The sequence below is a fragment of the Hyla sarda genome, chromosome 7 (genome assembly GCF_029499605.1).
Source record: "Hyla sarda isolate aHylSar1 chromosome 7, aHylSar1.hap1, whole genome shotgun sequence".
NCBI lineage: Eukaryota > Metazoa > Chordata > Amphibia > Anura > Hylidae > Hyla > Hyla sarda.
The window spans coordinates 59,689,458-59,715,261 of NC_079195.1; the positions used below are offsets into that span (position 1 = coordinate 59,689,458).

General features: G+C 39.3%; 2 protein-coding genes across 4 annotated transcripts in view; one reads left to right on the forward strand and one right to left on the reverse strand.

Moving 5' to 3' along the window:
• The window catches only part of COL17A1 (collagen type XVII alpha 1 chain), a 67,646-nt gene extending 43,272 nt beyond the window's left edge, over nucleotides 1-24,374 (reverse strand). The window contains exon 1 of one of the 3 annotated variants that reach the window (XM_056529178.1): nucleotides 24,286-24,374. The gene's annotated coding sequence lies outside the window, so the exon portion shown is untranslated. Of the gene's footprint in view, nucleotides 1-9,817; nucleotides 10,047-18,358; nucleotides 18,433-24,285 lie in introns of those variants that run through there. The other 2 variants (XM_056529180.1, XM_056529177.1) reach the window with 2 other exon arrangements.
• Nucleotides 18,645-25,804, forward strand: part of SFR1 (SWI5 dependent homologous recombination repair protein 1) — a 71,822-nt gene continuing 64,662 nt past the window's right edge. The window contains exon 1 of the mRNA XM_056529193.1: nucleotides 18,645-18,665. The gene's annotated coding sequence lies outside the window, so the exon portion shown is untranslated. The remainder of the gene's footprint in view (nucleotides 18,666-25,804) is intronic.

Sequence of the window (25,804 nt, forward strand, 5' to 3'; positions counted from 1 at the left end):
TCAGGAAAAAAAACTATTTTTTTTATATATATCAACTGGCACCAGAAAGTTAAACAGATTTGTAAATTACTTCTGTTAAAAAAATCTTAATCCTTCCAATTATTATCAGCTGCTGAAGTTGAGTTGTTCTTTTCTGTCTGGCAACAGTGCTCTCTGCTGACATCTCTGCTTGTCTCGGGAACTGCACAGAGTAGAATAGGTTTGCTATGGGGATTTGCTTCTACTTTGGACAGTTCCTGAGACACGTGTCATCAGAGAGCACTAAGACAGAAAAGAACAACTCAACTTCAGCAGCTAAAAAGTACTGAAAGGATTAAGATTTTTTTTATAGAAGTAATTTACAAATCTGTTTAACTTTCTTGAGCCAGTTGATATATATAAAAAAGTTTTTGTCCTGGAATACCCCTTTAACTATAAGATCCATGGCACAGGGCTTGATAAATATCCCCCAAAGTCCTCCACCAGTATTTGTCAATAAGTATAGACCTATGATCCACATTTATAGAACTACTAGCGGAGTACCCGGCGTTGCCCGGTTTTTCCTTCTTAATCCTTGTTGGGTAGGAAAATAAACAAAGGAGGAAGCTTTTGACTTCATATCCCGTCCTCATATATTGTTGTCATATCCCAACCCCATATCCCATCCTCCTATCCTGTCCTCCTATCCCGACCTCCTCTCCCGACCTCCTTTCCCATCCACCTTTCCCGTCCTCCGATTTTGACCTCCTATCCTGACCTCCTATGCCGACCTCCTATCCCATCCTCCTATCTCGACCTCCTATCCCATCCTCCTATCCTGTCCTTCTATCCCGTTCTCCTATCCCGACCTTCTTTCCCATCCTCATATCCCACCATCCTATCTCGACCTACTATCTCGACCTCCTATCCCGACCTCCTTTCCCGTCCACCTTTCCCGTCCTCCGATTTCGACCTCCTATCTCGACCTCCTATCCTGAGCTCCTATCACGACCTTCTATACCGTCCTCCTATCCCGACCTCCTATCCCGACCTTCTTTCCCATCCTCATATCCCGTCCTCCTATCTCAACCTCCTATCCCGACCTCCTATCCTGTCCTCCGATTTCGACCTCCTATCTCGACCTCCTATCTCAACCTCCTATCTCGACCTCCTATTCCGTCCTTCCTTCCTGTCCTCCGATTATGACCACCTATCTCAACCTCCTATCCCGCCCTCCTATCTCGACCTCCTAACTCAACCTTCTATCCTGACCTCCTATCCCGTCGTCCTATCTTGACCTCCTATCCAGTCCTCCTATCTCGACCTCCTATCCCGACCTCCTATCCCGTCCTCCTTTCCCGTCCTCCAATTTCAACCTCCTATCTCGAGCTCATATCCTGACCTCCTATCCCGTCCTCCTTTCCCGTCCTCATATCTCAACCTCCTATCTCGACCTCCTATCCCGACCTCCTATCTCGACCACCTATCCCGACCTCCCATCCCAACCTCCAATCCCGTCCTCCTATCCCGACCTCCTATCTCGACCACCTATCCCGACCTCCCATCCTGACCTCCAATCCCGTCCTCCTATCCTGTCCTCCTATCTCGACCTCCTATCTCGACCTCCTATCCCGACCTGTAATATGTGTACCAGGTATTGAAATATCTCCAGCTGTACGGAAGTTATGTGGGAACATACATTTCCCATTGATTTGCATGGGACTTTAAACAAAAACCCCGACCCTCACGAATCGGGTAGTTAAGGGTTAAGTAAACTATCCTATATTTTACGTGGACATATAAGTAACATGTGACCAAGTATTATCGAAATATCTCCAGCCGTTTGGAAGTTAAGCAGTAACATATATTTCCCATAGACTTGTATGGGACTTTAAACAAAATCCCCGACCCTGGCAAATGGGGGTGAGTAAGGGTTAAATCACCTATCCTATGTTTGTTCTTGACATATAAGTAACATGTGTGCCAAGTTTCATGTTAATATCTTTAGCCATTTGGAAGTGATGCTGGAACATACACACACATACATACATACATACACACACATACATACACACACATACATACACATACATACACATACATACACACATACATACACATACATACATACATACACACATACATACACACATACACACACATACATACACATACATACACATACATACACACATACATACATACAAACACATACATACATACATACACACACATACATACATACATACACACATACACACACATACATACACACATACACACACATACATACACACATACACACACATACATACACACATACACACACATACATACATACATACACATACACACATACATACATACATACACACATACACACACATACATACATACACATACATACATACACATACATACATACATACACATACACACATACATACATACATACACACATACACACACATACATACACATACACACATACATACATACATACACACATACAAACACATACATACATACATACACATACACACATACATACATACACACACACGTTAAGTTTTATATATATATATATATATATATATATATATATTATCCAGCTACATTTATTCACATTGATTGACGACAAAGTACTGTAGTTTCATTGGACGGCAGAGAAAGACCAGCTCACCTGCACGGATACACACCCGGATCAGTGCGTCTTAGGATACTTTTAGAAAATTTGGACAATCCAGCACTTAAACAAATGCATCTTTACTCCAAGTTAGCAGAAGGTACACAAAATCACACCTGCACAGACCAACCGTTCACAACTTGACGCGTTTCGGGCGCATGCGCCCGAAACGCGTCAAGTTGTGAACGGGTGGTCTGTGCAGGTGTGATATTGTGTACCTTCTGCTAACTTGGAAAAAAAAAAGCTGCAAGTGCTGGATTGCCCCTATTTTCTACAAGTTTTTGCTGGACACCAGATTGGGGCATGAGTTGAAAATATAATGGAACTATTTCCTTAAGTCCAGTCAGAAGCTTGAACTTTAAGCTCCCAGTGCAAAATCTTTAACAGGGCCCCCACCTACCCCCCACTGTTCCTAATACTAACAATGTTCTACAAACTTCTGCAGCTGATCACATTCATATGATATTTTTTTAAATCAACTGGTGCCAGAATGTTAAACAGATTTGTAAATTACTTCTATTAAAAAATCTTTACCCTTCCAGTACTTTTTAGCAGCTGTATGCTACAGAGGAAATTCTTCTATTTTTGAATTTCTTTTTTGCCTTGTCAACAGTGCTCTCTGCTAACACCTGATGCCCATATCAGGAACTGTCCAGAGCAGGAGAAAATCCCCTTTGCAAACCTATGCTGCTCTGGACAGTTCCTGACATGGACAGAGGTGTCAGCAGAGAGCACTGTGGACAAGACAAAAAAAAAAATTCAAAAAGAAAATAATTTCCTCTGTAGCATACAGCTGCTAACTGCTAAAAAGTACTGGAAGGGTAAAGATATTTTAATTTTAGTCATTTTCAAATCTGTTTAACTTTCTGGCACCTGTTGATTTAAAAAACAAAAATGTTTTCCACCGGAGTACCCCTTTAAATAAGCGGAGAATTATATTGTTTTCTATAAAACATATTAGTAGAGCTTATTCTGTAGCATTGTAATCAATAACTCCTTCCTATTGATAACATCACAATTGAATGTCTGATGGAGGGTTCATACCAGTTCTATCCCTTCATATTGCCAAGCATGTGCCAAACCGGCTTGGCCATCTTGCCGCTTCTCCTCAAATCAACTTTACCATTGCCAAGGTAATTCTATACCATTGGCTTCTCATACAACTCACCCCTCCCCCCAAAAGGACATGTTTTAGGTATTTTTCCTTAGGTGTCGCCCTAATTCTCCCTGATTCCAGCATTAGCGGGCTCAACTGTTTTGCAGGCACAGCCATGTATAAACCCACAAATATTTGGCACGTGCGAACAGTAAATCCCCCGTATTCTGGGAATGCATATTGACTGAAAATACAACATTTTGTATGATTTAAATCAGAAAGAGCTTCACCCTTCCTTTATTTTTCTGATCTGATGCCTTAATACTTCTTTATAGCTCAGGTTTTCGGACACGGCGCACAGATATACAGGTGTAGAGTTTGGACAGCTTGTCTGCCTACTCTAAGGAATTTAGAGAGCTCAATGTGTATGCCGAATGCTCATTAGCTCCACCTAGGGGCAGTTGCACGCAGTGAGAATTTCAGCATTTCACTTTACGGCTATGCAACAAGGCCTATGAAGACTGGAGGAAAAGGGATCGGTCCTCATTCTAAAATATATTTACATAATATACTAATGTTCTATGAGACACTAACTAATTCCAGCTACATTCCTTCTCGCCCATCCCTCTAGCAATGTTTAGGCATCAGGAATGTATCTTGTTTTTATTTGTCCTCCTTAATTTTTTTTTATTATTATTACTATTGGATCCAGCTCACCAACAAGCACTCACTAGTTTAGTGGAATGTATAAGAGTAGAACAATGTAGGACTGTGACGATCCTAGAGACAGTACCTTATGGGGTAAAATGTATTGTAATATTCATCCAATGGAATTCCTTTGTATACACGTGTCTATTAATGCCTGTCCTTGTGTACTTGGAGCAACAGTGACTAAAGCTGAACTTCATGCAAAATTGTAAATGGTGACCCGCACCTCATTTTACGTAACTAAAACAGATAGTGTTTGAAGCGTCATGCATAAAGTGCAGTACCCTTACTGGCCTGGGATTGTGGGGGCGCCGTTACTCTATTTTATCCATCTATTCATTTTACTCTTATATTATGTTATCCACATTTTACTCTTATATTATGTTATCTAACACAAGGTCCACTGCGAAATGTCTACATATAGAAGAAACATCCGGACAATATCCTTAGGATTAACCCTTATTATACCGCAGAACTCAGATGTGCGCAACATGGGATCAGTCTTTTATGTCTTAATTAGTATCTTTAAGGTTTTGTGGTTTTGCAGAAACTTAGAGCCAGATGGTAAAATAAATGGGCCCTTACCCTTGTTTCGAGAGTAACACAATGTTGCGTTTTACATGGCTATTCTATTAATGATGTTTAAAGGAGTTCTCTGGTAGAAAACTTTTTTTTTTTTCTTTTTTTTATCAACTGGTGCCAGAAAGTTAAACATATTTGTAAATTACTTCTATTAAAAAATCTTAATCCTTCTAGTACTTATTAGCTACTGAATACTACAGAGGAAATTCTTTTCTTTTTGGAACACAGAGCTCTCTGCTGATATCAGGACCACAGTGCTCTCTGCTGACATCTCTGTCCATTTTAGGAACTGTCCAGAGCAGCATATGTTTTTTATGGGGATTTTCTCCTACTCTGGACAGTTCTTAAAATGGACATAGATGTCAGCAGAGAGCACTGTGCTCGTGATGTCAGCAGACAGTTCTGTGTTCCAAACTAATAATTTCCTCTGTAGTATTCAGCAGCTAATAATTACTAGAAGGATTAATATTTTTTAATAGAAGTAATTTACAAATATGTTTAACTTTCTAGCACCAGTTGATTAAAAAAAAAAAAAGTTTTCCACCGGAGTACCCCTTTAAAAGAAGTCCATTGGCAGCATATATTGAAGCCCCCAACCCCGTACTATTACTATACTGTACAGCATAGACATTATATTACATCTACATGGTACTGAAATACTTTGCAGTGTTGGGCCTCATAAGATGAGTGTACGATACCTGTATTAACAACATGTATTTGTGATCTAACACCCCGTCTCATCCACAGTCACCATAAGGGATTATGGTATTGTAAGTTTGGGTGTTACATCCATAGTACTGACTGTTAAACAACAGTACCAGGAGTCAAGTCCTGGGAAAAAAGTGTGGGAACTCACCCAAGATTTCCACTCAAGGGCGACAGCACTTCTGCTAATGGGAACGGTGTTCCTGCTATGGAAAAAGTGCAGGAACTCAGTTCCTACATGTTCCTGCAGGACTTGAGCCCTGAACGGTACAATATGTGCAACAGATAGGTGGCTGCATTTAATCCATAGGGTAATGTGCAAACCTGAGAGAGAACACATGACTGTTCTATTCATGTATATAAAAAAAACAGTCTGCGGCGCACGTGCCAGAGATTGCATTCCCAGTGAACCATAGAAGAAACAGAAGTCAACAATGTAATTCAGCAAACAGAGGAAACAGACCAGCACTCATTGTATTGTCAAAGATGTGATGTCTGCCTCCATGAACTTAAAGGGGTATTCCAGGAAAAAAAACTTTTTTTTTATATATCAACTAGCTCCAGAAAGTTAAACAGATTTGTAAATTACTTCTAATAAAAAAATCTTAATCCTTTCAGTACTTATGAGCTTCTGAAGTTAAGGTTGTTCTTTTCTGTCTAAATCCTTTCTGATGAAACCTGTCTCGGGAAACGTCCAGTTTAGAAGCAAATCCCCATAGCAAACCTCTTCTAAACTGGGCGTTTCCCGAGACAGGTGTCATCAGAGAGGATTTAGACAGAAAAGAACAACCTTAACTTCAGAAGCTCATAAGTACTGAAAGGATTAAGATTTTGTAATAGAAGTCATTTACAAATCTATTTAACTTTCTGGAGCCAGTTGATATATATAAAAAAAGTTTTTTCCTGGAATACCCCTTTAAGCTTCTGACTATGCAAGCAATACTTGGGTGGCGTTTTTTATCTTTTACGCTCTATCCAGGAAAAAGTCTTCTTTCTGGTCATTTTGTGTTGTGAACTTATCCAACAACACAATCGGTTGCTACGGTGAAACAGGACACGCACTGTTTTCCGATGTAGAAGGTGGTTTTTTATTTATTTTTTTCGTTTTCTTAAGGAGTGACATAACAGGTCAAACAAGGTTATCCAGGAAAAAACTTTATATATATATATATATATATATATATATATATATATATATATATATATATCTCAACAGGCTTTTAGAAAGTTAAACAGATTTGTAAATGACTTCTATAAAAAAATCTTAATCCTTTCAGTACTTATGAGCGGCTGAAGTTGAGTTGTTCTTTTCTGTCTAAGTCCTCTCTGGTGACACGTGTCTCTGGAACTGTCCAGAGTCAAAGCAAATCTCCATAGCAAACTTCTCCTACTCTGTGCTGTTCCCTAAACAAGCAGAGATGTCAGCAGAGAGCACTGTTGCCAGACAGAAAAGAACAAGTCAACTTGAGAAGCTGATAATTATTGGAATGATTAAGATTTTTTAATAGAAGTAATTTACAAATCTGTTTAACTTTCTGGAACCAGATGATATATATATATATATATATATATATATATATATATATATATATATATATATAACATTTTTACCTGGAATACCCCTATAACTTCATAGACCAGTGTTTACCATCCATGGTGCCTCCAGCTGTTGCAAAACTACAACTCCCAGCATGCCCGGACAGCCGAAGGCTGTCCGGGCATGCCGGGAGTTGTAGTTTTGCAACAGCTGGGGGCACACTGTTTGAAAAACACTGCTTTAGGCATTTCCAAAGGTTGTCCAGGCATACTGGGGGTTGTAGTTGTAGTGCAACAATTGACCTAAGACTAAATAAAGGGTTTCTGGCTTTCTCCAATAGTGCATATGTAAATGACACCAACACCTTCGCACCATTTTAAAGATCCACTTTTAACACGATCCAACATTCTGTGCCAATAAATATATCTTAAATGAGTTGTTTTAGATTGGAGAAACATAGCTGACTTCTTCAAGGAACAGTGCATACCAGCCCGTTCAACTCCATTGACATAAATAGGGCTGGACTGCATTACCACACAAAACCTGTGGACAAAATGGGCACTGTTTTGAGAAAAAGACAGCCATGTTTTCTAATGCTGGACCACCCCTTACAGAACGGTAAACATTTCATTTTTTCTGTAATAAGATATAAAAGATATGAAGGTCCAGCAACAAAATGCGGACTGCCTGCAGTTGCCAGTAGGGGGAGCTTGGTAGCTTATTGCATACTGTGTAAAAATTGAGGTGTATGTCTATATTGTACCCATGTTGTTTACTATTGTGGTTCTATTATCATGCAAAATGATAAATAAATAATATATATATATATATATATATATATTTAATTTGTTTATATATAGTATATCGTATATATATATATATATATACATATATATATATATATATATATATAATTATTATTATTTCTTTATTTTAATATTGAGGTCTATGAATAAACAGTATGCAGAAAGCTCCTAAGCACCCTCTAGTGGTGGCTGCATAATTTAAAGGGGTACTCCGGTGAAAACCTTTTTTCTTTTAAATCATTTGATGGCAGAAAGTTAAACATATTTGTAAATTACTTCTATTAAAAAATCTTAATCCTTCCTGTACTTATTAGCTGCTGATTACTACAGAGGAAATTCTTTTCTTTTTTGAATGCTCTCTGATGACATCACAACCACAGTTCTCTCTGCTGACGTTATTATAATATTAACACTTTATTTATTGTTGTCCTTAGTGGGATTTGAACCCAAGTCCCCAGCACTGCAAGGCAGCAGTGCTAACCACTGAGCCACCATGCATCTGCATCTAAAACGGACAGAGATGGCAGCAGAGAGCACTGTGTTCGTGATGTCATCAGGGTTCCAAAAAGAATGGAATTTCCTCTGTTGCATTCAGCAGCTAATAACTACTGGAAGGATTAAGATTTTTTAATAGAAGTAATTCAGAAATATGTTTAACTTTCTGCCACCAGTTCATTTAAAAGAAAAAAGGTTTTCACCGGAGTACCCCTTTAATATTTTAACATTAGAAGGGTATTTGAAGCTCTGGCTCTGAAGAAATAAATCAGCATGGATCTTTAGATTGATTTAGATAAGAACAACACAATACGGGTCACTAAAATCCTCATCTTCACATGACTTTTTATTATTTGACTAGTGCTAGTGTGCTCCTGGTTAATAAAAGGGAGTCTGGCCATATAGTCAACCCAAATAAGGACTCGATGCGTGACTAAGAAGTAACAGCAATATCTATTTACTCAGTATATCAGGTAGGACTATGGCACGGTATTTAATGTAATATGAGAGAAAAGGCAGCCTCATTGTATAAAGGCGATACGGATCAGTTTGCTGTATGTATGCTCAGCCATGCGGATGATTGATGGCTGGTCCATTGCACCCAGGTCAAAGGCTCACTTTACTGCCATACCCCTGCATCTAAATACCCTCTCATAAGCTACACTACAGTATCCCGTATATTCATGTTCTTTTTCTTGTTCAATGATATCTATCTCGAATGATGCCCCGGCACCTGCAGAGCTGCTGACCATTTACAAATTCCCAATAAACAACACAACATCTCTGCTCTCATGAGCTTCCATTCTACCCCTTATACATTAAGATCATAGCAATATATAGTTCTGCATAAAAGCCCATGAAGAACAGCCTAACAAAAATCACTCACAAATCATAACTAGGTATAGTAGTACCTAGTAAATCAAAAGAAGGTTCTAAAGTCCAGGCTCTTTGAGTCACTGCCACTGATAACACCACCTTAGTAAATAGTCAAGAATATGGACAAGAATACAAATATGTTCTCCGATTGGAAAGTGGAACAAGGACACTTAGCTATAAAGTACTTAGACTATGAGTAGTAATAGGACAAGTTTATGCACAATAGGACTAGTGCAGTCTCCAGGCTGGTAGAAATATATCCAGTACTGGGATCCATTGTAGTCCAGATAGTCCGATGGATATAAATATATCTATATATATATATCTATATAATCTATGTAAATAGAAGTAGTTTCCAATACACATACCTTGTGTGTTATGATGAGAAGAACCTCTGGAAACAGGTGAGGCCAAATTAATGTCAGCCTCCCAAAAACTTTTCCTTTTTATAACTGTTCGCCCTCCTACACTCCTCTGAGGTGTGTTGAGGCTGACTGATGCTTCAAGAATGTTCACTTTTTCTCTTATTCAATCTGTGAATCCCAGTCTCCCAGGTCCCTTCACTTCCAGGCAAGTCCTGACAAAGGTGTGGCATGGTTTTCGTTTTTTTTTTTTTTTTTTTGGTCCCACCCTTACACCCGGCCCAATAATCTGTAAGAGGAGAGAGGAAAAAAATCTCTGCCTTCAGGATGTAAACTCTGAGCGAAGCTACACCTGCCTGTGATTCAAGGCTCAGTAAGTGGTGCTAGAAGAAAAGAAACATTAGACTTGGAAGATGAGATCTGTGCGTGTTACAATTCTCAAGTGTAATAATTGGATTCCATGTATTGTGTAAATATATATATATATATATATATATATATATATGTTAAAGTTCACATACTACCTGGAACACCTATGTAGGTATCTGTCCTCTATCTATCTATCTTTCATCTATCCTTCTATATCTATCTATCTGTTTATGTATCTACAGTGGGTGAAATAAGTATTGAACATGTTACCATTTTTCTCACTAAATACTGTTTGAGACAACAGTGCCCTCTTACTCCAGGTCTTTATGAAGCTCTCCGCAATTGGTCCTTTGCTCTTAGACAACTCTTCCAATTATTCTTTTCTCTCCTCTGTCGAAGGTAAATTTAAGGTGAAACGATTGTCTTTCCACTTTTGTTTTATGGCCCAACTGTGCTCACAAGAACATTCAGAAACGTAGAAATGCGCCTGTTTTGCAAAAATTAGGTTGTGAAGGTCTTGAGACAGCTCTTTGCATTTACCCATTAGAAGATGTGTCTAGTGTGACACCTTGGCAATCAGACCTTTTTGTAGCTATCTGTTTGGACTGAACCAGCTGATGTTGATTTGCACTGACAAGGGGTTGGATTGCTTTTTAATTACTGATAGATTTCAGCTGTTGTCTTGGCTTTCCAGGTCTTTTTGCACCTCCCTTACTTAAGGTGTTCAAAACTTTTTCCTGCATCATTTCACATTATTACATATAACTTAAATTCTGAGATTAATTGGGTTGTTACCAACTGGTGAAAACATCATGTCAGTAGCAACTTTGGAAATATATTTAGTGAGAAAAATGATGAAGCATTCAATACATTCACCCCCTCTATCTATCTATTTATGTATCTATCTATCTATCTATCTATCTATCAGTCTGTCAATCTTCTATCGATCTCTCTATCTTTCTATCAATCTATCTTTTGTAATTAAAAGAGTAATACTAAAAATAAAATTGCAGCTCACTGTCATGCATTTCAATATGCCTTAGAAATGGTGGATTTAGTGAAGAGAGAATCAAGTCACACTTTGGCAATAAAGCATAATGAGGCCCAAATGCCCATGTTCCATTGGAGAAGACCTGTACAATAAATGGCAAGTGATAGATGGGGTTCCTCCTACATATTTTGCATTGGGGCTTCAGGTCACATTCACTTGAGCATCACAATCCAATCTCTGGTAGACATTCTGCTCAGGTCCCTCAGTTACCTACAAATTTACCACAACTTTAGAAAGGACAATGTAAAAGCTGGTTGCCATAGCAAATTTTTTCTCAAACTTTAAATCTATTCAGTATCTTGGGCTGAACCCTCTATAGGGGCTGAGCCTAATGTCTGTGGAATAGTGATGAAGAGGGTGTTCTAAAAACTTCCTGAAGGAACAAGTTCCAGCAAATCAGATTGTCATCATTGGTGCGTAAAGTGAATTAATACCATGAAAAACATCCAGATGCTGATTGGCTGATGTGTTAAGAAGTATTTTTTAAACATGAATAATAACAATTACATAAGACACACCTTTTAAGAACCGGCTGATCTTCTGTTCTACTTTACTATGATACAAAGATGAACTGTGAAAAGAGATGAAAAGGTGGCCTATCAAAGGCTTCCAGGTACTGCATGTTAAGCTCTCAGGGCCTATTGTTTAGAAGTCATTACTGAAAGTTCATTATATGCAAGGCCTACCTTAGAAAACGTCTAGAAGGAGTCCTTCTAATTGTATGTGCTCCTGAGAAACCCTAAGAACTCAAATCTAAACTAAATGTTATGTGGTATATCAAAGTAGACTTTAGAATGTATATAGTCAGTCCATTTATCTCATTACCCATGTGCCTTGCTTTAGAGAAATCATATCAGACCAGTGATTGCTATGAAAATCATCATATTTACTTGTATCTAGGTCAATAATTGCCAGATAGTGGATGCCAGTTTGCCGTAGGACCTCAGATTTGGTATCTGTAGATCTTTGTCAACCAGTGGACAATGGTAAATGGTTACAATGGTTGATAGACAGCAGATCTACCTTGAATTGCAGGCCAGTACATCTTGGTCATCTTAGAGATCTGTAGGTCAACAGTGGCCATAAAGCAGAAAGTGATCTACAAGTAGATCCCAGCCTGAGAATCAGCAGATGTTGCTCAACCAATAACTCTCTAGTATAATAGTGGAAAAAAAGTGTAGCATGATCCACTGGTAGACCTCAAATTGGGAACAGTACTGTAAATCTCTAGGTAGGTGGTGGCCAGACAGAACACCATAATCTACTGGTAAACCTCAGACTGAGAACTGGAAGGCTTCTTAGTAAATCATTATCTACTGTAGACCTCCAGCTGAGACCCAGTAGGTTTTGTTGTTAGGCCATCAGGCTGATCAAACACAGTATAAAAATGCAGCTTAGTGACAAATAAAGTCACTTATGTGGCTTCTAGGACTATTATGGGGGCAGTGGAGCATGTGTAAAAAAGTAGTACCATAGTCCTCCACATATCACATGCCCCTTGTCCTCTATTACACAGAATATTAGTCTGCCTTAGGTTTAGCCCAGGGGGGTACATACTACATCTCTAGGGGGCCCTTACACTGTCTTCACATTCTTAGGCAGAGAAGAGGATGATTTTTGAATTCAAGGTATTTCAAGTTTTTTCCTTTGTTTGTCTTGGGAGTTATTGTCCTGGTACATCAGCTTACAACAGCTAACAACAGGCTCCACAAATGTAGATCCCATATTTAAAACAGGTCCTGAACCTGCTCATGTCTTACCCTGACACTTATCATGTGTCCCATGAACACAATGTTATGCCATAACTTGAGAACATCACTGATGCTTGAAACCACTTATTCAGGCCAATTATAATCCCACTTTCTGCCAAGCACTACCTCTAACTCTAGGGATGCACACACCTGCTTACTGAAGGGCCAGTGGGTACCAACTGAACTCTGCTTAGCTGCTTGTGGCCTGCCCTGACTGGTTTACTTGTGTTTTAACTTTTGTACCAGTCCAGACCACAGTTTTGTATGACTGTGCTTCTGTCTATTGTCCTATAGGCATTGTAGAATGTTCTGAGGCCTGCTGTTATTAACAACATTTCTTCAGGGCAAGTACTTCTTCGGAAAGTCAATGGCGTATGCCCAAGCAAAGTCAATGGTTTATTCCCAAATCCAACATATTAGCAGCCCAGAGGGTCCACTATCTGTCTGTTGGTAACTTAATGACAGCTTAGTGGTCCATAGTTAAAGCAAACAAATATGTGTTCATGATGTAAGGGTTATTATCCGCATTGTTACTTAATCACAGTCAACAAGATATATATACAAAGAATAGACTACAAATCAAAATAGCTTATGGTCTTACAACGATTACCAGGACCCTACTTTTTGTGAATGACATTCTGGCTAATATAAAAAAAATATCTGACTTAAAGGGGTTATCCACCATAAGATTATTTTAGTACATACCTGGCAGACAGTAATGGACATGCTTAGGAAGGATCTGTGCTTGTCTTGGGGCTAAATGGCTATGTTGTGAGATTACCATAATACTGTGGCTAGCTTTTTATGAACTTGTATTTCCTGTTTGACTTTTATTTTTTTGACTACAAATCCCAGAATTCCATTTTCCTCCCTCCCACACATCAGCCACCCCACCCATTGAAACATAAATGAGCTGCATCCATCAAAAGAGCTGTGATTTTCAATCAGGGTGCCTACAGCTGTTGCATTAGTTGCAGATTGATCTCTCTCCCACCAAGCAATCCCTCCACCCATTGAAGCAGACAGGCTCCCTGTCATCAGCTGACTAGTGAATCAGGTCTCGGCCGCATTGCAAGCTGGGAAAAATCTGAGACAACAGTCATTTTTTATGCTGTTAAAAATGAATATTGGAGTGAAAATCACATAAGAATTGTGAGAAAAGCGTCACACACAGGTACAGACACTTTATTATGAACTACACTAACTTTACAGCCCCTGTAGCATAGTCAAATAAAAAAAAATCCTGGAATACCCCTTTAAGACATTTTGCAAAAGTTGCAGGATCACCTACTACCTTGTTGCCATTATGGAAACATTGAGGGTATGCAGTGGCAATCCCTAGATTTTATTGTGGTTTGTTCATGACCAAAACCTTAGAGTCTGTATGCGGAAACAACTGTGGCTGAAGAGAAAGAACAGTTATATCATTTGTTATGACACAGGTAAATAGTAAATGGTTAAAAAAATCCTCCGATTTAGGTTACAACATACAAACAAACCATATGGTATGTTACATAACTTCCAGGAGTATCAGTCTTTTTTTTTTTTTTTTTTAATACCCGGAAATGCTTTATTATACTGTTCCCCCTCAGGATAACTTAGTCACAATTTTTCGATGTACATTTTTGACGTGGATAGAGGGCGGATTTCTTAAAGAAAAAAAAAGAACTTTAGATTTATATTTGCCATAAATGGAAGTAGGAAGTCCCTGCTAATGATTTGTTCACACTTGCCTGGTTTGGCATGAAGCGTGTCATTCATTTAAGATATGATTAAAATTCACAACTTTATAATATGACGAAATCAAATAGTAGCCGGAAACTGTGCTATGTTTTATCAGCAACTTCTTTATCATCAGAATTGGAATATATGATATATAATAAACAATTCTACACATTTTAAAGTACTAAAGGAATATTTTTTATTATTTCCAGTTTGCATAATCTGAAAATGATATAATTTTTAAATCTGATTATTTTATACTTTTGTTTTATTTTGAAGGTATTGTTAACCTGCCAATAGAATGCATACAATAGGCTGACGTTTTCTGTCACTTTTTTGTGTAGACTGCAAAAGACTGACAGGGATGCTCTGGTGTTTAACTTTTTTGATAAACCTGCCCAGGCTGTCGTCATAGAAATAAAACCTGTACTTATCTTTCACCGCTCCCTGATGCCTTCGGTATTGCTACCCCATCCTCCAGTGTGATCCTTTTCCAGGTTGCCCGAATGCCGGGGGTTAAAGCATCAGACCATATCTTAACTAATCACTGGCCCCAATGATGTACCGCCTTGGCCAGTGATTGACTGAGGAGCAGTGTGACGTATCTGGCTATGGTATCAAAAAGAAGGCCGGTGCTGGGCAATACTGCTGCTCATCCAATGACTGGTTGAGGTGGAAGATAACCACGGGCAGCGATTAGCTGAGCTGCAGTCTGATTCATCGACCCCTGGCAACCAGTAAGAGGGATGCACCAGAGGATGGGGCAGTGATATCTGAGGCACCGGGAGAGTGACTGGAATTTTTTTTTTCTTTGTTGGCAGCTGGGCAGGATTGGCAAAAAAAAAAGTTAAATGCAGAGTACCAATTTTAAGGTTTTTTCAGGATAAATATTTTTGTACTTAAAAGTGCTCATGGTGTGGGTGGAGGGATAAAAACACTGGAACTCACCTGCTACCCTGCTGCTGCCATTTTAAGAGGGTCTGGTCCCAACTGTTGAGTGCTTTCTGCTTAAAGGGGTAATTCGCTCCAGACATCTTATCCCCTATGCAAAGGACAGGGTATAAGATGTTTGATTGTGGGGGTCCCGCCGCTGAGGACCCTTGCGATCTATGCAGCAGCACCTCACCGTCATCACTACAGAGAGAACTGGCTCTGTGCTTGATGATGGGGTGATGCAGGGGACAGAGCATCGTGATGTCATGGCTCCGCCCCCATAACATCACACCCCGCCCCCTTAATACAAGTCTATGGGAGGGGGTGTGACAATTGCCACGCTCCCTCCCGTAGACTTGTATTGAGTGGGTGGGACGTAATGTCACGGGGCGGAGCCGTGATGTCACGATGCTCCGTCCCCTGCATCGCCTATCATTACGCACAGAGCGAGTTGGGGTGCCGCAGTCGAGATCACGGGGGTCCCCAGCAGCGGGACCCATGCGATCAGACATCTTATCCCTTAGCATCTTATCATTTGCATAGGGGATAAGATGTCTAGGGGCGGAGTACCCCTATAAGTCTTTTTGCCCAGAAAATGCCTGGTCAGCCATTTAATGGTGGGCTGCATCCACTGATCAGCTAAGTAGACATTTTCTATGTGCTGAGATGGAAGCACGAAATGTGCCCCCGCACTTATAGTTAGGCCTCTCTGTGCCGAAAACTGTATTTAGGTTGCTGTAGTTAAAGGGGTTATCCATTTATTAAAAACTTTTTCTACAGGATAGGAGATAAATGTTTGATTGCGGTGGTCCAACCTCTGGGACCCTCCGTGAACTCTAGAACAGGGTGCCTACCTTCCGAGACATACTAGTCTGTGCAGTGACGGCCCACTTAGCCATTCACCAGATGAGGTGGGACAGATGAGTATGTCTCAAAAGGTGGTTGCCAGAAAACTCAGCAGAAAGAGCCAGGCCCTATTCTGAAGGTCATAGGGTGTCGGACCACTGGGATCAAACACTTATCCCCCATCCAGAGGCATAAGTTTTTAATAACTGGATAACCTCTTTAAGCCAATGGGGGGAAAAAAAACTAAACTCACCTCTCCACACCCACCCACTGAATGGTTGGGTCCTCTCCCTGCTGTAGGCCTCTCAGTGCTGGCAGCACAATACAGTGATATCAAAACAAATGCTCTAGTCCTCGACAGCTCTGATTACTTATAGGCTGTAGTCCTAAAGCAGTCTATGTCCTACAAGGTGATGGGGCAGGGAGTCATTGGCTCTGTGCGCTGTCATATTTTATGTTATATGCAGACACAGTTGAAGGCAATGCATGTAAATAAAAGCTTTACTGCCCAATGCCAAATGGACGCTGGATATGAATTTATATAGTTTTCCAGTCTGTATGATATGACTATGGGATCTTTGAGTTTGTCAGTCCACTGTTAAACAAGATGCAGCATGTCTATCTAACTCAGATGCATTAAAGTGTGTACGCTGTCAGCCTGATAATACTTATTATACAGACCATACTATGGTGACACGTGCCTCTCATCAGAACAGGCACTAACATGACCATAATCTACTATTTATCCTTTTTCAAACAGGACCTTATCAATATTACATGACTGCTATGATGCTATGGTGCATTTATTTATTAGCTTCTTAAAATTGGATATTACAGTTCTGGGCAATAGAAGTACAGTATTTTTAATCTCTGGATTCATATAAAAAATAGAATTTACAATAAATTGCATTTCTCTTGTATTCATAGTATCCAGCACATACTGTATTATAAAACATTCCTCATATTTGAGAGGATTGAGGTAATATACTTTTGAACCCCATTTTTTTCAGAGCTGCATTCACAGTTCTGCAGGGCCCAGAGCTGAAATCTTCCAGTATCCTGTAGTGTAGTCAAATCATGGCAGGCAAAAAAACATATGTCTCAAAACCGGACCGAACCGTATACAACCGTGTACAACCGTATAGACCTCTGTACGGTTTTAAACCGTATACGGTTTGAAAATGGATATCCGGTTGCATACGGTTTAATATGTTTTTTGAAGAAAAAAAAACTGATATGATTTTATGTTTGTCCTTAATTAAATAAAGTTCTTCTTGTTCTATTTGTGGGTAGAACTTTCGGCGTGCACTGTGCATGTGCAAACTGCAAAACCGTATTGTGCAAACCAGATGGAACCGTACGCACATACGGTTCAGTACGGTTCCCATAGACAACCATTTAAAAAAAAAACAAAAAAAAAAAACCTATACGGGTTGTATCCGGTTTTTCACCCGGACATAAAACCGTAGTAGACTACGGTTTTGTGTACGGGAAAAAACACGGATAAAACCGTAAATGATGCAAAACTTACACAATCGGATGCTGCAGTTGGCATGCGGTTTTCTATGAAATGTCTATACATACGGTTTGCCATACGCTTCCATACGTTTTTCTTTTTCACTTAAACCGGATACGAGAATCGTATTGCAAAAAGGAGATGTGAATGCAGGCTTAGAAAGCATCTCTATCTCATTCCATAATACCAACTCAAGTAGAGGGGACGTGGCTCGCAGCTAGCTTGTCTACTGTTTCCCATGACAATAGGCAGAGGTAAAAATTCAGCTCTGGACTATAAAACAGAACATAAACCAGAATGAAGAGAGAATCACCATAATCTATACATCTTTATATTACATCAAAACACAGTATGGCAACCTAGATATGAAGAGCTGTGTCTGATTCTGCACACATGAAATGCAAAGGTACACTCTGGGGGAGATTTATCAAAACCTGTCCAGTGGAAAAGTTTCTGAGTTGTCCATAGCAACCAGTCCTTTTCAAAAATGAAAGAAGCGATCTGATTGGTTGCTATGGGCAACTCAGCAACTTTTCCTCTGGACAGGTTTTGATAAATCTTCCCCTCTGAGTTTCGGGTTGATAAAAATAATTAATTTATTACGTATGCTTCAACAGATGGGATTTTCCTTTGATCAATGACTTGCGAAGATGACCTTCCCTCACAGTAAGGTATTTTTTATTTTGCAAAAATGGTTTCCCCCTTCTACTTTATTATTCACTCTCTATTTTACTAAAGGGGTTATCCACTATAAGGTGATTTTAGTATGTACCTGCCAGACAGTAATGGACATGCTTAAAGGGGTAGTCCAGTAGTGAAAAACTTATCCCGTAATCTAAGGATAGGGGATAAGTTTCAGATCACGGGGGGTCCGACCACTGGGGCCCCCGCGATCTCTCTGTATGGGGCCCCGGCTTGCTGTCCATATAGCACGTGTTGACTACCGCACAAAGCCGCGGCTGACACGCCCCCTCAATACATCGCTATGGCTGAGCCGGAGATTGCCGAAGACAGCACTCTGGGTCTGCCATAGAGTTGTATTGAGGGGGCGTGTCAGCCGCCTCTTCGTGCTTTGGTCAACACGCCCCCATCCCGTGGGCTGTCGGGGCCCCGTACAGGAGATCGTGGGGGTCCCCAGCGGTCGGACCCCCCGCGATCTGAAACTTATCCCCTATCCTTAGGATAGGGGATAAGTTTTTCACCACTGGATATCTCCTTTAAGAAGGATCCTTGCTTGTCTTGGGGCTAAATGGCTATGTTGTGAGATTACCATGACACTGTGGCTAGCTTTTTGTGAACTGGCTATTTCCTGTTGGAGTTCCCTTTCTCCAACTATAAGTACCATAATTCCTTATTTGTAAGTCCATTCTGGACTGTTCTGTGTCTTCTACTATTATCACAAAGCCGCAGACCTGTTGTACCAGCCTCACCTCTGCCTGTGTTTCCAGTGTCTGGCACTGGGGCTGTCTGGCTTTCTTGAACAGCTGTTACTTAGACTGGGACCACTCTTGGGGCAGCTATCCTTTAGCAGCAGAACTCCAGCTTTCACATCGTAGGGGAGACTAGATGCAGACTTAAAAGGCCACTGTCAGATCCCAAAATTTTATATATTGTTGTTACTGATGAAAATTAACCCCTTAAGGACTCCATGTGTTTTTTCATTTTTGCACTTTCGTTTTTTTCTCCTTAGCTTTAAAAATCATAATTCTTTAAATTTTGCACCTAAAAATCCATATGATGGCTTATTTTTTTTGCGCCACCAATTCTACTTATTAATTACATCAGTCATTTTACCCAAAAGTCTACGGTAAAACAGAAAAAAAATCAGTGCGCGACAAAATTGAAGAAAAAATGCCATTTTGTAACTTTTGGGGACTTCTGTTTCTACGCAGTACATTTTTCGGTACAAATTATACCTTCTCTTTATTCTGTAGGTCCATACAATTAAAATGTAACCCTATTTATAAAAGGTTTGATTTTATGGTACTTTTGGAAAAAATCATAACTACATGCACGAAAATTAATACGTTTAAAATTGTCATTTTCTGACCCCTATAACTTTTTTTTTTTTTCTGTGTACGGGGTAGTATGAGGGCAAATTTTTTGCACCGTGATCTGAAGTTTTTAGCGGTACCATTTTTGTATTGATCAGACTTTTTGATTGCTTTTTATTAATTTTTCCATGATACAAAAGGTGACCAAAAATAAGCTATTTTGGACTTTGGAATTTGTTTGCGTGTACGCCATTGACCATGCGGTTTAATTAATGATATATTTTTAAAATTCGGACATTTCCGCATGCAACGTCTAAAAGGCTAATAGCGTGTGGCACCGCGATCAGTGCCAGGCGTTATTAGCCACGGGTCCTGGCCATTGTTAGAGGCCGGGCCCGACCCGAGTTATAGAACGGGAGCAGACTTAGGGCGTACAGGTACGCCCTGAATCCTTAAGTGGTTAAATAAATCGGCTCCTGAAAATCCCACCATTAGGGGTCCCTGTACCTACTGGGACACTAACTAGTTTTACAGCAGCATCAGGCTTGTCCATGAGTCATGGACAAAATATGACTAATTTACAAGCCTGCATGAGCAGATGCACCAATTCCCTCCCACCACCACAAGAAAGGGACACGCCCCCTTCACCTGAGAGGATTTCTAACACTGTAAGCTAATGAAAAGAGGAATTTTTATACTAAATATTGGTGATAGAGGCATAACAATTAAATGTACATGGCAAGGATTAGGTACAGAGTAAAACATTTTTTGTGTGTGGGATCTAACAGGTACGCTTAAATTAAGTTCAGACCATAAATTAATGAAGACAGTTATTAGTTAAAACTGTGAGGGAAAGATACAATTGAAAAGAAAAAAGCAAACCACAGGACCAGTGTGGTTGCCAGAAATAAAGAATGTAGTAAAATGGATCACTTACCTCCATCTTTAAAGAAGAAAATCTTAATAAATTAGAACAAATGGACCAGAATCATTTTCATTTGGTCTATCAGTGAAATCAATAACCATGGTTCCCACATAAAAATAATTAACAGTAATGAAGATGAGAACCAGTTGAGAATCAGTCCCCAATAGAAGTACACCTGGCTCTATATGCTTATAGGGTATGAATACCATAGAGAAAGTTTACCACTTGGGATCTTTTCAATTAGCTGGAGTGGATATTCACAGGAGCACCCTGAAGAAAAGGAGCATTTATTTAAAGGGGTATTTGTAATAAAACCTGAGAATTGAGCAATGATCACCTGATGGTCAAGGGACTGTTTTATATGAAGGGGTTGTTCTGATGGACAACCTTGAATGAAAATCAATACACATCATTATGAAGAGTTGTATCGTCCCACCAACTAGAAAGTTATATGCACCCTTGCTCCTTGTTGGCTCACTTTTACAGAACATGCCTACATAGCCCAATACTTTTCTCTCAGCTTGCAGGGAGAGGGTTTTATCACCAGAGATGGGACTATATTGTACAAATTAGATTATATGGTACAAATAACGTTTTGGTTGCTGGGATAACCGTTTAAAGGCGTCCTCAGGATAGGGGATAAGTATCTATGGCACTTTCATACAAATGAATAGAGCACATGTTGTCTACATCAGAGTCCATTTCCTGAAACTATAGCATGAAAGGGCCCTAACTTCTGAAGATGAACCTGCAGCAAAAGTGCTGGCCAAACAGATTTTTTTTTAACTCAATAGGGTATGTGAGGTAACAAAACAATCCACAGTGTTAGTTACTGGGAGTCAGGTTAAAGGGGTACTCAGGTGGTAAACAAATGTTTTCAAATCAACTGGTGCCAGAAAGTTAAAAGGGTTATCCAGGAATCGAAAAACTGCTCCCCATCTGTCTCCAGGTTGGGTGTGGTATTACAACTTGTCTCCATTCACTTCAATGGAACTGAGCTGCACAACCACACCCAACCTGGAGACAGATGGTTTTGAAAGAAAGTGGCTCTGTTTTTCGATTCCTGGATAACAGACATGTAAATTACTTCTATTTAAAAATATGAATCCTTCCAGTACTAATCAGCTGCTGTATACTACAGAGGTTGCATAGTTCTTTTCAGTCTGGCCTCAGTGCTCTCTGCTGACACCTCTGTCTGCGTCAGGAACTGTCAAGAGCAGAAACAAATCACCATAGCTAATCTCTCCTGCTCTGGACAGTTCTGGATATGGACAAAGGTGTCAGCAGAGAGCAGTGTGATCAGACTGGAAATAATTATACAACTTCCTCTGTAGCATACAGCAGCTGATAAGTACTGAAAGGATTAAGATTTTTAAATAGAAGCAATTTACAAATCTGTATACATTTTTGGCACCAGTGGATTTGAAAACATTTGTACCCCTTTAAAGTCACAGATTAGATAATATTTTATTATATGATTCTATAATGATTTGTCCAAAGATATAGGAAAACTCATTTATTGTGACATTTCCTAAAATTGAAAATGGCTTTGCAGTAATTCTACAACTTGGCTTTGCCATTCTAAGTCACAGACAAGGAACATGAAATACTTTAAGACAGAGTTACTCTATATCATAAAGCTCCAAACACAGGAAGAATGGATACAAAGACAGCAAAGGATATCAGGGGCCTTTTGTTCAGCACAATGCAACAGATATCAGGATGTTCTACTTTAGCTAGTGACAATAACTCCTTACAAAGAAAGATGAAATTCACATGAGAATTACTGTTAAGATTTACATGGAAGCGAAAGTGACAAATAAGAAGCTAAATTGTAAATTGTGATCTTGTTTTGCTCCAAAAATATTAGTTTGTAAAGGACACCTATCGCTACACAGACACATCAAAAATTTTGTTTGGTTGGGATCTCAGTGCTGAATTGGAGAAGCCTCAGCAGTCGGACCCCCGTGATCTATCCTGCGGATATGGGATACTTTTTTTTTTACCAAGAGATATCGCCTTTAATGACAGTAACGCTTCATATGGGTTTTCTAAGTTTAGAGAAAAAGCATCAGCATCACTCTTGTCTGTGGACTATAACTGATATTGCATGCAAGTCATTGTGAACAACCATGTGTTAAAGATACCTGTCACCAAAAAAACCTTTCTAAACTAACTCAGGCTATGTTCTCTAACTACTTCTAACACCCCTCCCGCTCTTAAAAAAATTTCAGAGCTTTAAAAAGCTGTGTATCTTACCATTCTTCTTGCTCACATAGTGCAATCTCCCAGCAGGCATGACTTCACCGAAGCCTGCTGGGGGATCACTTCCACCTTCACATTTGTTACAGTGCTGTGATAAATAGAAGACCTCCAGCTCTGTGCATCTTTCAGCGAGACACTTTGCAGCTTTCAGTAAGGCTCTATGCCAGTTTCAGTGAGGCTCTTTGCAGCTTTCAGTGAGGCTCTGTGCAGCTGTCAATCAAGCTCAGTGCAGAGAAACACTTTCTGTGTTTGGTCTCCTGCCAGGCCGGGAAGAGACCAAACTCAATGTATTATTTGCAGCAGGGAACAGAACAGAGCCACCTAGTGGCCGATTTTTCTTTTACATTTGAAACTTATTTATGTTGATAATTTTAAAAGCAAGTGAATAGGAAAGTGTCTGCTAATTACACAAGGAACACTATATTAAAAGTTTTATTTGGTGACAGGTACTCTTTAAATAGGCAGTCTTAGATCTTAGTTGTTCCAGTAGATAAGAGTAATATGGCCACAAGTCTCAGCCTAACAGCTTCCTGTTAAAAATTCTTCTTTTTTCGTTTCTTTGAAACTTTCTTTTCTTACTTCCACAGTGCATGACGGAAATAGCAAATTTGTAAATGAAATGGAGCCATAACCTGAAATCAGTGAGGCTGAGCACGGGCCGTGAGTGAAGCGTGCTTCTGCTGCGTATGTCACACAGCTATATCTTGTGATCAGTGGGGGACAGCGACTGGTAAAAACTTTTGACCTGTCCCTGCAACATGTCAAAAGTTGTTTTTTTTTATAATGAAAGTAGAAGTTTACGTTTTTCACTTTTGTTGCTTAATTATCTACAATAAAGTGCAGTAGAAAGTAGATACACATTTTTTCCAATAGCTGGGGGGCAGGACCCAAGAGTAAGTTTCCTGGATGGATTAAATGTATTGCAACCTGGCACTGTAAATTGTCAGTTGTAATGTTCCATCCTGAAGATCAACACATGTCAGGTCTTCTCCTGACTAGGGGCAGGTACAGAACTCTACACTTAGTCATTTCATGTAGTCACAGTACATTTGGTCCAAGGTGGTTTTCATGATTCATGACTATTGCTAACATTCACACTTACTTGAGATCGTATGGCCGTAGGGAGTATTATGAATACCAGAGAAAGTCCTAGGTAACTCGAATGAATCATCTTTTAAAATTGTTCAATCCCTGTAAAAATAATTTTTTAAGAAAAGTAATGAGGAATTAAATCTCAGAGTGTTAGAGTTTTGTAATAGAACAAGGTTGTAAGTGAACATAGACTTTACAATGAGGATGTTGTAAAAACTATAAATGTGACAAATTATTCTTACACAATTTACTTTTTACTATACAATAAATATATGGCATATATTTTACTTAGACGTCATGGATGAGTGGGTATAGGATGGGCACCGGCTTCTCTGGTTACAGGAGGAGGCATAAGGTTTAGTGTGGCAAAAATGATCAGATCACTGGCTTTAAGTCAAACTTAAAGGGGTAATACAGGAACAAAAACATTTTTTTTATATCAACTGATAAACCGATTTATAAATTACTTCTATTAAAAAAATCCTAAACCTTCCAATAATTATTAGCTGCTGAAGTTGAGTTGCCGAACAAGGCCTGGCTGGGGCGGGGTTAAGAACCTCCCTGATGGGGCGGGGTTAAATACCTCCCTGATGAAACCACCCTATACCAGGTGGTAGAAACACGTCGGCGGTTCTGACCATTACTCCAGTATTGCATTTGTGGCTGGCAGGGACCAGCAGAGCCTCATTTTTACGATGATAAAATTTACGATGATATCGTTTGGTGTTGGTATACACAGGCACTATTTGAAATTGGTGGATTTTAATAGAAATCTAGTAAAAGTTAAGTATTAAGCACACCTTTTGTTGGAACACTCTTTAGTTGTTATCTAACTATAATTTGATCTTTGATGCTGAGGTGAATTCCCTATATCTGGTTGAGACGCATAACCTATTACATACATTGCGTTCTATATACACAGAAAAGAACCACTCAACTTTAGCAGCTCATAAGAACTGTAAGGATTAAGATATTTTGTAATAGAAGTAATTTACAAATCTCTTTAACTTTCTGGAGCCAGTTGATGTATAAAAAAAAGTTTTTTTTTCCTGGATAATCCCTTTAAATAGGAAATAGATGAAAATATTTGGCCTTGGTATTGGGAGGGTTGGTGATCACAATATTTAGCATTTCCACTATATCGTAAGCGCTGCTAGTCGTACCATCCTGGATCATCTACAACAAAGAGCCCATTGTGGAAGGCATTATACACATGATATTTTTTCTTTTACTGTGATGCCAAAAATATTTATATGGTTGTGTACTCACCTGTGTTTCAACAGGACTCTATGAACTTACATGTGCTTTAACTTGAGCTATTCATCAAATTCATATGAAACAATAGCTTAAATACAGTAAATAGATGCTATAATTTTGCATGAAAAGAGTGCTCATAGGTCCAGTATTAAATTAGCATTTTTTTTGAGCCAATTATAAAAGGGAATTAATTTAACATACCGTATTTTTCGCAGTATAAGATGCACTTTTTCTTCCCCAAAACTGGGGGAAAAAAGTCGGTGCCTCTTATA